Source organism: Panthera onca, chromosome D4 (assembly GCF_046562875.1).
Source record: "Panthera onca isolate mPanOnc1 chromosome D4, mPanOnc1 haplotype 2, whole genome shotgun sequence".
NCBI lineage: Eukaryota > Metazoa > Chordata > Mammalia > Carnivora > Felidae > Panthera > Panthera onca.
In genome coordinates this window covers 43,047,482-43,065,478 of record NC_138351.1, presented here as the reverse complement: position 1 = coordinate 43,065,478, position 17,997 = coordinate 43,047,482, and the positions used below count along the sequence as shown (strand labels likewise).

The window sequence follows — 17,997 nt, the reverse complement described above, 5'->3', positions numbered from 1 at the left end:
AAACATTCCATCAAAAAACTGTTAGAACTAATTAACAAATTCAGAGTAAAGCTGCAGGATACAAAATCAATACACAAAAACCAGTCACTGTTTTTTACACTAATAATGAATATCAGAAAGAAATTAAGGGAAAAAAATCCCATTTACAATTGCATCAAAAAGAACAAAATACCTAGGAATAAATTTAACCAAAGTGAAAGACTTATATATTGAAAACTATAAGACATTAATGAAAGAAACTGAGTGTAGCTCTTTCTGCCCATGGGTCCTGTCCCCATGCTTTAATAAAAACACCTTTTTTACATGAAAGAAAGAAAGAAAGAAAGAAAGAAAGAAAGAAAGAAAGAAAGAAAGAAAGAAAGAAAAGAAGACAGACATTGAAGAAGATACAAATAAATGGAAAGATATTTCACAGTCATGGTTGGAAGAATTAATACTGTTAAAATGTCCACACTCTCCAATACATAGATTCAAAGCAATCCCAAACATCCAATAGTATTTTTCACAGAAATAGAAAAATCCAAAAATTTGTATTGTACCATAAAAGAGCCAAATAGTCAAAGCAATTTTGAGAAAAAAGAACAAAGGTGTAGGTATCATGTTCCCTGATTCCAAACTATATTACAAAGCTACAGTAATCAAACTACCTTGAATTTTTTTAAAAAAAGCTATAGTAATCAAAGCCATATGGTACTGGCATAAAAACAGACACATAGTTCAATGGAACAGAACACATATCACAGAAATAAACCTATATGGCCATATATGATCACGATACATATATGGTCAATTAATTTATGATGAAAGAGATAAGAATGTATGATAGGGAAAGGATGGTATCTTCAATAAATGGCATTGGGAAAACTGGACAGACATATGCAGAAGAATGAAATCTGACCACTATCTTATACCATACACAAAAATCGACTCAAAATGGATTAAGGACTTGAACAGAAGACCTGAAACCATAAAACTAGAGAAAACATAGGCAGCAAGCTCCTGGATATAGGTTTTGGTGATTTTTTTTAGTCTTACGCTAAAAGCAAAAGCAACAAAAGCAAAAAATAAACAACTGGGACTACATCAGATGAACAAGCTTCTGCACAGCAAAGGAAACCACCAACAAAATGAAAAGGCAACCTCCTGATTGGGAGAACGTATTTGGAAATCATATATCTGATAAGGGACTAATATTCAAAATATACAAAGAACTCATACAACTTAATAGCAAAAAACAATCTGAACCAAAATTTGGCAGAGGATCTGAATAGGTGTTTTTCCAAAGAACGTATACAAATGGCCAATAGCTACATGAAAATAGGCTCAACATCATCAATGATCAGGGAAATGCAAATCAAAACCACAATGATATATCACCTCACACCCATTAGAATGTCTACTACCAAAAGACAAGAAATAACAAGTGTTGACAAGGATGCAAAGAAAAAGGTACCTCTGTGCACTGCTGGTATGAATTTAAATTGGTACAACCACAGTATGGAGGTTCCTCTAAAGATTAAAAATAGAACTACCACATGATCCAACAATTCCACTTCTGGGTGTGTATCCAAAGGAAACAAAAACACTACTTTGAAAAAACATATGTGCTCTTATGTTCAACACAGCATAATAGCTAAGATATGGAGAAAACCTACATGTCCACTGAGATATACACACACACACACACACACACACACACACACACACACAAGAATACTATTCAGCTATTTAAAAAAGTGAAATCTTGCCATTTGTGACAACATGGATGAACCCTGAGACCATTATACTAAATGAAATAAGTCAGATAGAAAAAGACAAATACTGTACGAACCTTCTTATATGTGGAATCTAAAACAAACAAACCAAACCAAAACCAAACTCATGGATATAGAGAACAGATTGGTGGTTTCAAGAAGTGGGGGGGCAGGTATGGAGAAATGGATGAACTGTTTTTTTCTTTTTTTAGTTTAAATAAATTGAATAAAAAATTTTAAAAAGCACACAGAATGAGATATTAGGTGGCTACTATCAAAAATATAACAAGTGTTGGCAAGAATGTGGAGAAATTGGAACCCTTGTGCACTACTGGTGGGACTGTAAAACGGTGGAACTCTATTCTGTCAAACGCTCTATGCCTCTATTTCTACACTAATCATGATGTTTTATTTACCACAGCTTTATAACATGTTTTGGTGTTTGGTAGGGAAAATATTCCTCTCTTTGCCCATTCTTTTTCATTAGCCATCTTTATTCCTACTTGTCAGTTATTTTTTTTAGGTTTATTTATTTACTTTGAGAGAGAGAGAAAGCGAGATCGGAGGAGGGGCAGAGAGAGAGAGGGAGAGAGAGAATCCCAGGCAGGCTCCACACTGTCAGTGCAGAACCAAATGCAGGGCTCATACTCATGAACCGTGAGATCATGACCCAAGCCTAAATCAAGAGTCAGACACTTACCCAATTGAGCCACCCAGGTGCCCCTTTAGTTATTTTTGTAGAATCGATTTGTCAGTATCTAGAACTGCACTGACATTTAGATTAACTTTGGAATAAATTCTCACATTTACAGTATTGATTCTTCCTATTCTTAAAACAGTATTTATTCCATTTATTTAATAGTTGATTTATGTCCTCCAGTGTTTTTTAGTCTGCTTTATAGGTTTCTTCCATTTGTTAAAACATTTATTCCTGGGTATTTAATAGTTATTTTTATTATTGTAAATAAAAATTTTAAAATAGCATTTTAAAATATATTATTACTTGTAAAGGCTACTTTATTTTGTTGGTTGACCTTTGTTTAGAACTTATTACTGAATTATCTAGTTAGTTCTAATAGCTCATGAGTTGATTCTCTTGGATTTTCTATGTCCAAAAACATGTCACTGACAATCACATTTTGGCTGTATACATCCCGTAATTATATATTTTTCTTGTGTATTTTCATTTACAAGAATCTATAGAACCAGTGTTAATAGTAGCAATGAAAGAGACATCTGTGCCTCATTCCTAAGTGGATACTGCTTTTGGTCTCTATATTCTAAGATGGCTCATCACCATATCTAAATTCTTGCAAGTAATAACAAGGAAAAAAGGAGAAGGTATACACCTTCCTTTTAAAGCCCCAAAACACAGTGGGACAAAAAAACCTGAGACTAACCAAATGTAGAAGAAAAGAAGGACAGCTTCATTTTGCTTGTGTCAGCCTATCACCCAGGCCGGTGCTGCTCAGCATAGACAGGGAACTACCAATATGAAAAGAGTTCCTTCCCCTCCCTGGGAAAGGGAGAGTGGGGTGAGCAATCAGCTTCCCCAGCCTTTTGATGCACTGCAAGAAGGAGCCACTTCAGTTTCACCTGACCCAGAGACTGGCACAAGTGAGGTGTACAGAAATGGCCTGGAACAAGGAAAAAGGGCTTGGGCTACCAGTATCAGACACGTGGCAGGCACAACCTTGTTTCACAGTGGCCTGTTCTGCAGAGGACCCCAACAGCTTTTGCTGCTGAAAAAAACCAACGACCAGGATAGCCCTCATGCACTCCCTGAAGATTTCACCACGGCATTTCCTCCACACAGGTTTTCACAGCACATTAAAGGATCGTACACCATGGGGCCAACATTTGCAAACCAATAAATGTGACATACTACAATGAGTGAAGGATAAAAATCACATGATCATCTCAATAGAGGCAGAAAAAGCATTTGACAAAATTCAACAATCCTCTCATGATAATAACTCTCAACAAAGTGGTTATAGAAGGGACATTCCTCAACATAATAAAGGCTATATATGACAAGACCACAGCTTACATCATCCCTGACAATGAAAAGTTGAAAGCTTTCCCTCTAAGATTAGGAACAAGACAAGGGTGCCACTGTCACCACTCTTATTCAACATAGTAGTGGAAGTCTTAGCTAGAGCAATTAAGCAGCAAAAAGAAATCAAAGGCATCCAAATCAGAAAGGAAGAAGTAAAATTATCTCAGTTTTTTCATGACATGATATTATATAGAGAAAATCCTAGAGACTCCAATAAAAACTCATTAAAAAGAATCAAGTTCTTGGGGCGCCTGGGTGGCGCAGTCGGTTAAGCGTCCGACTTCAGCCAGGTCACGATCTCGCGGTCCGTGAGTTCGAGCCCCGCGTCAGGCTCTGGGCTGATGGCTCGGAGCCTGGAGCCTGTTTCCGATTCTGTGTCTCCCTCTCTCTCTGCCCCTCCCCCGTTCATGCTCTGTCTCTCTCTGTCCCAAAAATAAATAAAAAACGTTGAAAAAAAAAAAAATTAAAAAAAAAAAAAAAAAGAATCAAGTTCAGTAAGTTGCAGGATGCAAAATCAACATACAAAAATTAATTGTGTGTTTATATACTAACAACAAAACACTGGAAAAAATAAACAATCCCATTTCCAATAGCACTCAAAACAATAGGAAGTGAAAAATCTATATACACTGAAAACTGATGAAGACACTGATGAAAGAAACTGAAGAAAATGCCAGTAAATGGAAAGATATCCCATGTTCATGGATGGGAAGAATTAATATTGTTAAAATGTCCATACTATCCAAAGCCACCTATAGATTCAATGCAATCCCTATCAAAATTCCAACATCATTTTTCACAAAAATAGAAAAACTATCCTAAAATTTATATGGAAACACAAAAGACCTGAATAGTCAAAGCGATCTTGAGAAAGAACAAAGCTGGAGGAATCATACTTCCCAATTGGAAACTTTATACAACTCATTCAACTCAATAGCAAAAATCCAAATAATCCAATTTAAAATGGACAAAGGACCAGAATAAACATTTTGACACAGAACACATACAAATAGCCAACAAGTACATTAAAAGGTACTCAATCTCAGTAACCATTGGGAAAATGCAAGTCAATACCACAATGAAATATCACTTCACACCTGTTAGAATGGCTATTACCAAACAGGTAAGAGATAACAAATGTTGTCAAGGATGTGTCGAAAACGGAACCCTGTGCAGTACTGGTGGGAATGTGAATTGATACAGCCATTATGGAGAACAGTGTAGAAGTTCCTCAAAAATTAGAAGCAGAATTACCATATGACCCAGCAATCCCACTTCTGGGAATATATCCGAAGAAAATGAATACAGGATCTGAAAGAAATATCTGTACCCTTATTTTCATTGCAACATTATTCACAATACCCAAGACATAAAAACAATCTCAGTGTCCATCTATGGATGGATGAATGGATGAAAGAAAATGCAGTGTATATACATGCAATGGAATATCACTGAGCCATAAAAAAGGAGGAAATTCTGCTATTTGTGGCAACATGGATGGACCTTGAGAGCATTATACTAAGTGAAATAAGTCAGACAGAGAAATACAAACACCATATTATTTCTCTTACATGTAGAATCTAAAGCTGAATTCATAGAAGCAGAGAGTAGAACAGTGGTTGCCAGGGACTGAGGGGTGGGGGAAATGAGACATTGATCAAAGGGTACAAACCTCCAGTGATAAGAAAAATAAGTTCCAGAGTGTAATGTACAGCATGGTGACCACAGTTAACAAAAGTGTATTGTATACTTGCAAGTTGCCTGGAGAATACATTTTAAATGTCTTTACCATAACAAGAACAACAATAAAATGGTAATTATGTGAGGTGTGAAGGATGTGTTAACCTTACTGTGGTAAACATCTCATGCTATGTACATATACCACATCATTACATTGTACACCTTAAATTATACAATGTTATATGTCTATTAAATATCAATAAATCTCAGAAAAAAGAATAGAAAAAAATCATAATTAAGAGAATAGACCAGTGCCAAAGTATTAACAATTGTACATATAAAAATAAAATTATAGTCCTCCACAAATGTTCTCACTAAAGAAGCAAGAAATTTATATGCCCAAAACATCTTACTAAATATTTTCAAAGCAAGCACATATTGGTAATTAAATGATTTAAGCCTCCAGCTAAATGTTGTTCTTTGGCTGATATTTATTTCAGAGCTAACAAAAACCATTGAGAAGATGGAATTTGGCATATGACTCTCACATATAAGCACATTAACAAACTTACATCAGGGCTCAATCAAATTGAGCAAATACTTCTAGGAATTTCCCTTATGGGTTTTATTCAGTTACTAGGAGGATTCAAAGCCTCAGTTATGCCACATATATCCAGGCCACACGCTCAGAGCACTTGATTTTACCCCAGGTCAAAATTCCATATTCAAGACTAGATCTAGAACAGATGGCCACTCCACCTCTTCTATAATCTGGTGTGCCCTATGAAAAATGAAAAGACTAAAGGGAACATAGATTCCACAACAGGGCCAGAACAAACATTGTTGTTATTAATACTACTAATAATATTCATTAGGTACTTTGGTGTACATGATACACCCGGATAAGCTCTGTACAGAATGAGTCCTAGTCATTACAATGTTCCATGTAGGAACCATTCTTTATGCTCTTTAAGGAATGTGCTTCTTGCCTTCACAGAGTTTTCAATCTAAGCAGTGATTATGTGTCTAATACCTTTCTTGAGCCAGATATAAAATCAATTCCATCAGTTCCCCAATGAACCCTATTGCATGCCAGTACTTTGGGGATAATGAATGACAATATGTTCAGTGGGAAGGAGAACTGTGCAAAGGCAGGAATGAACACACTACGGGGAAAGCTGGAAAGAAGAGGAGAAGGAGATTAGATTCAGAGCAAGAAAGGGTCAAATTACAGAAGGTTTTAAATTTTTAGAAAGCTTAGATCTAATACAGTAAAGATTTAGGAAGTCATTGATGGTATGTAGCCTCAGATAGTGGCTCCTGAGTATTTCCAGCTGGTCCTAGGGCCATATGCACAAGGAAGTGAAAGATGATAGTCATCTCATTTCTCAGAGCCAAATGTCCAGTCTTTTCCAATGTTTCTGGTTTGGCATTAGTTTGCTGGTTGCCTTTTATTAGAAAAGTGGATTAAACAGCATAAGTAGTGCCAGTATTAACTACATATTGGCCCTAAAACACAGTTAAGAAAAACAAATTTCAAATTACCATTAGGGTTCTATGAAACACCAAACTATATGTACTGTTATATAGATTCAATTGATAAAAACAATTTAAGGCAGCGTTTTAAAAACTGTATTATGCATAATAATCACCTAACAGTAAATTCAGGTTATTGGCCCCACTCCCACCAAGATTTTGATTTGATAAATTTGGAGTCCCAAATTATGCATTTTATTTAAAAGGAATATACTCTTATGTGGATCCTGAGAAACTTAACAGAAACCCATGGGGGAGGGGAAGGAAAAAAAAAAAAAAGAGGTTAGAGTGGGAGAGAGCCAAAGCATAAGAGACTGTTAAAAACTGAGAACAAACTGAAGGTTGATGGGGGGTGGGAGGGAGGGGAGGGTGGGTGATGGGTAGTGAGGAGGGCACCTTTTGGGATGAGCACTGGGTGTTGTATGGAAACCAATTTGACAATAAACTTCATATATTGAAAAAATAAATAAATAAATAAATAAATAAATAAATAAATGTAATAGAATCACCTGATTCCAATGCAGCTAATCTAATACCAAACTGAAATAAAGTGGAAAAGTTCTGAAAGAGTACTAAAAATGGCTTATCAATACCTTTTATATTTTCCTACTATGTAATGTTACTCAAATTACAAAGACATGAAACCATAGAAATCCTGAATTTATCTATTAAGACATTTATACTTTACATAATTGGTGAAAAATATGAAGGATTAATAGGTCACTCTTCAACAGTTAAAAATTAGATACTTTATCATTAAATATCATTCAAATCATTAGACAAAAATAAAAACTTTGTTTTTTAAAAGACAACTTTTGCTAAGTTACTTTCTGTGAAGAAGAAGTATACCTATTACAATATGACAAAGGTTATTATAGACTTCAGTGTGTAACAGCCATATATGTAGTCATAACATTCATTTTTCTATTTTTAAAAGTTCTGGTTATCAACTCTTTTTAAAAAGGACACATTCAAAGAATATTTCAGGAAAAATAATAATTTGTATTCAAATAAATCTTACTATTACATATTTCATATTTTATATCTTGGCTATAAATGCAACAAACAAAACCCTAATGTGAATATAAAACAAGAAAACAAAGGCTTATGAAACTAAAAGTCATAATAAAAATGGTTTTACATCATGAGTAATGACAATATTCAATGAGAGTGCTATTCATAAGTTAAACAGTGAGACTACTCAACAAGTATTTGGAAGAAATGACACTTTAAATCGGGAAAAGGTAAATTATGTTTATTAAAATTAATACTCTGCAATCATTTGGGGTCCTCTGAGGCAAGGCTTATTGTTTGACTTTATATCAGTTGAAACCTTTGTTAAAAGAGATAAAACACATAAAGTGTTTTATTCCATTCATTTTGTAGATATTTTTAAAATGAGAAAACTCCCAAGGTATCTATGATTTCCAAAGTAACAAAGTAAGGGATTTGTTCTAAATGGGGTACTAACAGTGGTATAAAATTTTGTAAGCAGGAGGGGCCAAGTTGGTGGAACAGCCTGAAAGTTCTCAGCTTCTCTCATCCCTGAAATGCAGCTAGATCAGCACCAAACCATTTTGCACACCTAGAAAATTGACCTGAGGATTAACACAACAATCTGCATAACTTGAACCACAGAACTGGCAGGTATGCAGTGTGGAGAGGTGAACTGGGGGAGACAGAAGCTGCAGAGGGCAGGGAGCTGTTTTTGTGGAGAGAGGACACAGAAAGAAGGGAGAGTCCAGGAAAAGCACTCCCCCTGAAAGAAGCTGAGAGAAAGAGAAAGAGTGACTGAACAAGAAAGGGAGAGAGGAGAAAGCAGAGGGTTTCAGTACCACTAGGACTCTATCAACAGGGGGAAGCAGTGTTGAAAATTCCACAGGTCAATACCTGGCCATGCTCTGGTGGGAAGGGTGAATCTCCAGGAGCAGGAAGTGAGGTCTGAGGGGTCTGTGGGCCACACGGGGAGAGGTGGTTCCCTTGCTAGGAGCACATTTGGTAGAGGCTGTGGGGCCTCCCCACAGGCAAAGGTCCTAGTGATCCTGGAGAACAGCCATGTTTTCTGGGATTGGAAAAAAGATGCCAGGGGGCAGTGAAACCTGGTGCCAGCTGCGTGTTGTGTTTTACCATAATTTCTAAACCTCCGCTACCTTGCAATCCCACAAACTTTTCCTGGGGCAAGCAGGCACCCAGCCACAATCACTGAGCCTCTGCAGCAGCATGACCCTATGATGTTCCCAGGGGGAAGCTGGCACCTGGCCATTGCTCCACAAGACCCTCCCCCAGAGGGGCATAGTGGGTCCATGAGGCTGGGCTCTCAGAGGTGAGGGGTTTGGAAACACAGCCCCATATGAGATATAATTCAGGAAGGAGGTGCTGCCTAGTGGGCCGATGCTTGGATGCAGTCAGTGTAGAAGAAGAGAGTGGATGGGAGCCGGAGACAAAGTTAGGGGTTCTTGATTGCTGGTTAGTGAGAGTGCAGAGTTCTGATACCAGACACTGGAAAGCTGGGTGACTCCATTTTTACCACTTGTGCTCATGTGCATACCCCTGCATGCATGCCACAATGATCCTCCCCAGTAAGTTACGCAGTGCCACCTACTGGAGAACAGACCCATAACACCAAGCCCTCCCCAACTGCACCAACCAAGCTCAGCCCTTAGAGGACCACCATAAGTCTACCCTCCTGCTTAGTGTATGGACTATAAAGTGCTGTATAGTTATACTTCTAGGGGAAATTGGATGTAATTTCATTCGGATTTCATTCTGCTCACTGGTCCTATTTGGGTTTTTTTGGTTTTGGTTTTTGTCTTTTCTTTCCTTTTTCTTTTCTTATTCTTGGATACAGAAAGAGAAAAAAAAATTTATTTTGTGTTTTTAAATTAAAACATTTTTTACAGTTTTTTAATACTTTTCTTAATTCTGTTACTTTCTTCATTTCATTTTATTCTATTCTATTGTATACATCTTTAAAAAATTTTTTTTATGTTTATTGTTTTTTGATAGACCAAGAAAGACAGAGCACAAGTGGGGGAGGGGTAGAGAGAGAGGGAGACACAGAATCCAAAGCAGGCTCCAGGCTCTGAGCTGTCAGCACAGAGCCTGACACGCACAGAGCCTGACGCGGGGCTCAAACTCACAAACTGCGAGATCATGACCTGAGCCAAAGTCAGACGCTTAACCAACTGAGCCACCCAGGCACCCCTGTATACATCTTTTTAAAATTTTAAACATTTTCTTACTTTTTTTTCCCTTTGCCTTTCCTTCCCTTTTTTCTCTATTCTATCAAGCTTTTTCCAACAACCAAACCAAAACACACCTAGAACTAGCTTCCTTTATAAGAATTTTTCTGTTGTTTTTAATTTTTTAATTTTAATTTTCTATTTTATTAATTCTTTTCCTTCCTCCAAAATGACAAAACAAAGAAATTTACCCCAAAAAAAGGGCAGGAAGAAATGACAGCCAGGGACTTAATCAACACAGATATAAGCAAGGTATCTGAAGTAGAATTTAGAATCACGATAATAAGAATACTAGCTGGGGTTGAAAAAAAGCATAGAATCCCTTTCTGCAGAGATAAAAGAAGTAAAATCTAGTCAGGATGAAATTAAAAATGCTATAACTGAGATGGAATCTCAAATGGATTGAAGGTGGCAAGGATGGATGAAGCAGAACAGTGAATCAGCGATATAGAAGACAAAATTATGGAGAATAGTGAAGCAAAAAAAAAGAGGGAAAGTAAGGCAAAAGAGCACAATATAAGAATTAGAGAACTCAGTGACTCATTAGAGAGGAATAACATCCAAATCATAGGAGTCCTAGAAAATGAAGAGAGAGAAAGAGGGGTAGAAGTTTTATGTTAGCAAGTCATAGTGGAAAACTTTCCTAACCTGGGGAAAGACACAGACATCAAAATCCAAGAAGCAGAGAACTCCCATTAGATTAAAAAAAAAACCCAACCAGTAACAAGGCATATCATAGTCAAATTCACAAAATACACAGACAAGGAAAGAATTATGAAAACAGCAAGGGAAAAAAGTCCTTAATCTATAAGGGAAGACAGATCAGGTTCATAGCAACCCAATCCACAGAAACTTGGCAAGCCAGAAAGGAGTGGCAGGATATTTTCAACATGCTGAATTGGAAAAATATGCAGCCAAGAATTCTTTATCCAGCAAGGCTGTCATTGAAAGTAGGAGAGATTAAAAGTTTCCTAGATAAACAAAAACTAAAGGAGTTGGTAACCATTAAACCAGCCCTGCAAGAAATTTTAAGGGGAACTCTCTGAGGGAAGAAAAGAGGAAACAAAACAAAACAAAACAAGACCAAAAGCAACAAAGACTAGAAAGGACCAGAGAACATCACCAGAAACTCCAACTCTACAGGCAACACAATGGCAATAAATTCATATCTTTCAGTACTCACTGTAAATGTCAATGGGGTAAACGCTCCAATGAAAAGACACAGGATAATAGAATGGATAAGAAAACAAGATCTATCTATATGCTGTTTACAAGAGACCCATTTTAGACCTAAAGACACCTTCAGATTGAAAGTAAGGGGGTAGAGAACCATCTATCATACTAATAGTCACCAAAAGAAAGCCAGAGTACCCATACTTCAATCAGACAATCTAGATTTTAAATTAAAGACTGTAACAAGAGATGAAGAATGGCATTATATCATAATTAAGGGGTCTATCCACCAAGAGGATCTAATAATTGTAAACATTTATGCCCCCAATGTGAAACACCCAAATATATAAATCAATTAATCACAAACATAAAGAAACTCATTGATAATCATACCATAATAGTAGGGGACTTCAACACCCCACTTACCGTAATGGACAGATCATCTAAGCAGAAAAGTCAACAAGGACACAATGGCTTTGAATGACACACTGGACCAGATGGACTTAACAGATATATTCAGAACATTTCATCCTAAAGCAGCAAAATACACATTCTTCTCCAGTGCACATGTAACATTCTCCAGAATAGATCACATAGTGGGACACAAATCAGCCCTCAACAAGTACAAAAAGATCAAGATCATACCGCGCATATTTTCAGACCATAACGCTATGACACTTGAAATCAACCACAAGAAAAAAGGTGGAAAGATAAATACTTGGAGACTAAAGGATATTCCACTAAAGAATGAATGGGATAACCAAGAAATTAAAGAGGAAATTAAAAAGTACATAGAAGTCAATGAAAATGATAACATGATAGCCCAAAACTTCTGAGATGCAGCAAAGGCAGTCATAAGAGGGAAGTAAATAGCAACCCAGGCCTTCCTAAAGAGGGAAGAAAGGTCTCAGATACACAACCTAACCGTACACCTTAAAGAGCTGGGAACAGAACAGCAAATAAAACCCCAAACCAGCAGAAGACAGGAAATAATAAGATTAGAGCAGAAATCAATGCTATCGAAATAAAAACAAAACAGTAGAACGGATCAATGACACCAGGAGCTAGTTCTTTGAAAGATTAACAAAACTGATAAACCCCTAGCATGTGTGACCAAAAAGAAAAAAGAAAGGATCTATATAAATAAAATCAAGAATGAAAGAGGAAAGATCACAACCACCACTGCAGAAATAAAAACAATAATAAGAAAATATTATAAGTAGTTATATGTCATAAATTGGGCAATCTGGAAGAAATGGACAAATTATTAGAAACATATAAACTACATAAACTGAAACAGGAGGATATAGAAAATTTGAACAGACCCATAACCAGTAAAGAATTTGAATTAGTAATCAAAATCTCTCAAAAAATAAGAGTCCAGGGCCGACGGCTTTCCAGGGGAATTCTACCAAACATTTAAAGAAGAGTTAGCACCTATTCTTTTGAAGCTGTTCCAAAAATAGAAAGGGAAGGAAAACTTCCAAACTCATTCTATGCGGCCAGAACTACCTTGATTCCAAAAGCAGACAAAGACCCCACTAAAAAAAGGAGAACTACAGACCAATTTCCCTGATGAACATGGATGCAAAAATTCTCAGCAAGACACTAGCCAACCAAATCCAACATAACATTAAAAGAATTATTCACCATGATCAAGTGGGATTTATACCTGGGATGCAGGGCTACTTCAATATCCATAAATCAATCAATGTGATAAATCACATTAAGAAAGAATATGAACCACATAATCCTCTCAATAGACACAGATAAAGTATTTGACAAAATACAGCATCCTTTCTTGATAAAAGTCCTCAGGAATCTAGGGATAAAGGATCATACCTCAAGATCATAAAAGCCATAAACAAAAGACCCACCGCTAATATCATTCTCAATGGGAAAAAATTCAGAGCTTTCCCCCTAAGGTCAGGAACACGACAGGGATGTCCACTCTCACCACTGTTATTCAACCTAGTATTGGAAGTCCTAGTGTCAGCAATCAGACAACACAAAGAAGTAAAAGACATCCAAACTGGCAAGGAGGAAGTCAAACTTTCACTGTTCGCAGATGACATGATACTCCATATGGAAAAGCCAAAAGATTCCACCAAAAAACTTCTAGAACTGATTCATGCATTTAGCAATGGTGCAGGATATAAAATCAATGCACAGAAATTGGTCACATTCCTATACACCAATAATGAAGCAGCAGAAAGAAATCAAGGACTTGATCCCATCACAACTGGACTAAAAACCATAAAACACCTAGGAATAAACCTAACCAAAAAGATGAAAAATCTATACACTGAAAACTATAGAAATTTCATAAAAGAAACTGAAGGAGACACACAAAAAAGGGGAAAAATATTCCATGCTCATGGATTGGAAAAACAAATTGTTACAAAGTCGATACTATCCAAAGCAATCTACATAGTCAAAGAAATCCCTATCAAAATAACACCAGCATTCTTCACAGAGCTAGAAAAAATAAACCTAAAATCTGTATGGAACCAGAAAAAATCCCGAAGAGCCAAAGCAGTCCTGAAAAAGAAAACCAAAGCTGGAGGCATCACAATTCCAGACTTCAAGCTGTATTACAAAGCTGTAATCATCAAGACACTATGGTACTGGTACAAAAACAGATGCACAAATCAATGGAACAGAATAGAGAATGCTGAAATGGACCCACAGACATATGGCCAATTAATCTTTGACAAAGCAGGAAAGAATATTCAATGGAATAAAGACAGTCTCTTCAGCAAATGTGGTTGGGAAAACTGGACAGCAACATGTGGAAGAATGAAGCTGGACCACTTTCTTACACCATACACAAAAATAAACTCAAAATGGATGAAAGGCCTAAACGTAAGACAGGAAGACATCAAAATCCTAGAGGAGAAAGCAGGCAAAAACCTCTTTGACCTCAGCCACAGTAACTTCTTACTCAACATGTCTTCCGGGGCAAGGGAAACAAAAGCAAAAATGAACTATTGGAACCCCATCAAAAAAAAAAAATGCTTCTGTACAGCAAAGAAAACAATCAGTAAAACTAAAAGGTAACCGATGGATTGGGAGAAGATATTTGCAAGTGACATATCAGATAAAGGGTTAGTATCCAAAACCTATAAAGAACTTATCAAACTCAACACCCAAAAACAAATAATCCAGTGAGGAAATAGACAAAAGACATGAATAGACACTTTTCCAAAGAAGACATCCATCCAGATCACTAAGAGACACAATGAAAAAATGCTCAACATCACTCATCATCAGGGAAATACAAATCAAAACCACAATGAGAAACCTGTCAAATTGGCTAAAATTAACAACTCAGACAATGACAGAGGTAAGAGGAACACTTTTGCACTGCTGGTAGGGATGCAAACTGTGCAGCCACTCTGGAAAACAGTATGGAAGTTCCTCAAAAAATTAAAAATAGAACTACCTTACGACACAGCAACTGCACTACTAGGTATTTATCCAAAGGATACAGGTGTGTTGTTTCGAAGGGGCACATGCACCCCAATGTTTATAGGAGTACTATCGACAATAGCCAAAGTATGGAAAGAGCCCAAATGTCCATCAACGATTGAATGGGTAAAGAAGATGTGGTATACTATACAATGGAGTATTACTTGGCAATCAAAAAGAACAAAATCTTGACATTTGCACCAACACGGATGGAAGTAGAGTGTATTATGCTAAGCGAAATTCATCAGAGAAAGACAAGTATCATATGACTTCACTCATATGTGGAATTTAAGATACAAAACACATGAACATAATGGAAGGGAAGCAAAAACTATAAAAATATGGAGGGGGACAAAATACAAGAGACTCTTAAGTATAGAGAACAAACTGAGGGTTGCTGGAAGGGTTGTGGGTAGAGGGATAGGCTAAATGGGCAAGGGGTAAGGAGGACACTTGTTGGATGAGCACTGGGTGTTATATGTAGGGGATGAATCACTGAATTCTACTCTGAAATCATTATTGCACTATATGCTAATGAACTTGGATGTAAATTAAAAAGTAAATAAAAAAATAAAAAATAAATTAAAAAAAATTTTAAGAGCCAATTTTTAGAGGAATAAAGAATACAAATAATAGTGGGGTTATTAGGGGAAGGAGACAGGAAGTAGCATTATTATTTTATTGTATAGTTAAAATTTTCCTTTTATAAAGATTCCATAAATTGAAAATATATATTTAAGTAAATTTCTAGGGCTATGCTATGTCAGTTCCTTTAAATTTTTTAAAAACATTTTTATGTTTATTTATTTTCGAGAGAAAGAGAGAGGAGAGCCACAGCACAAGCAGGGGACAGGCAGAGACAGAGACACACAAAATCTGAAGCAGGCTCTAGGCTCCAAGCTCTCAGCACAAAGCCTGATGCGGAGCTCAAACACATGAACTGTGCCTGAGCTGAAGTCAGACGCTTATCCCTATACTTATTTCATCCATCCCCCCACCCACCTCTCGCCTAGTAATCATCAGTTTGTTCTCCAAGTTAGGAACCTTGTTTTTTTGTCTCTTTTTTCTTGGTTCATTTGTTTTGTTTTTCAAATTACACATGAGTGAAATAATATGGTATTTATCTTTCTCTGACTTTGCTCACCTAGCAATATACTCTCTAGGTCCATCCATGTTGTTGCAAATGCAAGATCTTATTCTTTTATATGGCTGAGTAATACTTCATTGTACATCTATATACCACATTTTCTTTATCCATTCATCCACTGATGGGGCACTTGGGTTGCTTCTATAATTTGATTATTATAAATAATGCTGCAATAAGCATAGGGGTCCATATATCTTTTCAAACTAGTTTTTCATATTCTTTGAGTGAATACCCAGTAGTGGAATTCCTGGGTTATATGATAATTCTATTTTTAATTTTTTGAGGAACTTCCATACTGCCTTCCACAGTGGCTGCACCAGTTTGCATTCCCACTAATGGTGTGTGAGGGTTCCTTTTGTCCACACCCTCACCAAAACTTGTTGTTTCTTATTATTGATTTTAGCCATTCTGACAGGTGAGAGGTGATATCACACTGTGGTTTTGATTTGCATTTCGCTGATGATGAGTGATATTGAGCATGTTTTAATGTGGTGGCCATCTGGATATCTTCTTTGGAGAAATGTCTGTTCATGTCTTCTGCCCATTTTTTAATTGGGTTACTTGTTTTCTTGTGTGTTGAGTTGTATAAATTCTTTATATATTTTGGATACTAACTCTTTTGGATACTAACTAAATGCAGATATATCATTTGCAAGTATCTTCTCCCATTCAGTAGGCTATCTTTTAGTTTTGTTGATGGTTTCCTTCACTGTGCAGAAGCTTTTTATTTTGATGTAGTTTCGACAGTTTATTTTTACTTTTATTTCCCTTGAGTCATGAGACATACCTAGAAAAATGTTTCTATGGCCAATGTCAGAGAAATTATTGCCTGTGCTCTCTTCTAGGATTTTTATGGTTTCATATCTTACATTTAGCTCTTCAATCCATTTTGAATTTATTTTTGTGTATGATGTAAAAAGTGGACCAGTTTTATTCCTTTGCATGTAGCTATCCTGTTGTTCCAGCACCATTTATTGAAGAGACTGTCTTTCCCACTGCCTAGTCTTGCCTCCTTTGTTGAAGATTAATTGGCCATATGATCATGGGTTTATTTCTGGGCTCTCTATTCTATTGATATATGTCTCTATTTATGTGCCAGTATCATACTGATTACTACAGCTTTGTAGTATATGACATGCCAGTTTTTAATCATGCATGCCTTCTGAAGGACACAATGGCATGAGAACTTAATCTCATCAAAAATTGTTAAAAAAAAAAAAAGAAAAAAGAACAGTGTGGTTACAGGAGAAAAGAGAGAAAGAGTCGCTTTCCCACTGTAATCAAACTATTTTGGTGATTATTTTTAAAGGCCAAAGAACTATCATTAAAATCTCACATTTCTGGGGCACCTGGGTAGCTCGATCAGTTGGGTGTCCAGCTCTTGATTTCAACTCAGGCCATGATCTCATGGTTTGTCAGTTCGAGCCCCGCATTGGGCTCTATGCTGACAGTGCAGAACTTGCTTGGGATTCTGTCTCCCTCTCTCTCTTTCCCTCCTCCACTTGCTTTCCTTCTCTCTCAAAATAAAGATAAACTTTAAAAGAAATCTTACATTTCTAATGGAAATTTAACTTGATTAGGTAGTGATCATTACTTACCACATGCCAACTATTTTGCAAGGCACCAGGCAGATGTTGTGAAGGTGGAAATTGATAAAACATTGTCTTTGACTTTAAAAGACTCATAATCTCTCTAGTGGCGATGGATTCCTTTCCTAGCTACAATACAAGGCAGAAGAAAAGGCACCACATAGAGGTGTAAATGACTTATAGTGGGACTGAAGCAGCAGAGCAATCACCAGATTCCTGGTCCTCAGTGCCTGGTGTCTCTGAAACCAAAGCTGCTCTTCCTCAGCTCTCACAGAAGAGTTAAGGGAAGAGCTCTGTCCAAACGTATGGGGCAAAACTACAGACCACAGGCCTAAAAGCTTCTTAT

At 36.7% G+C, this 17,997-nt stretch overlaps 1 protein-coding gene across 2 annotated transcripts in view; it reads right to left on the bottom strand.

Annotated features, from left to right (window-relative positions):
• The window catches only part of CNTLN (centlein), a 311,202-nt gene that overhangs the window by 26,751 nt on the left and 266,454 nt on the right, over positions 1-17,997 (bottom strand). The gene's annotated exons all lie outside the window — the stretch shown is intronic.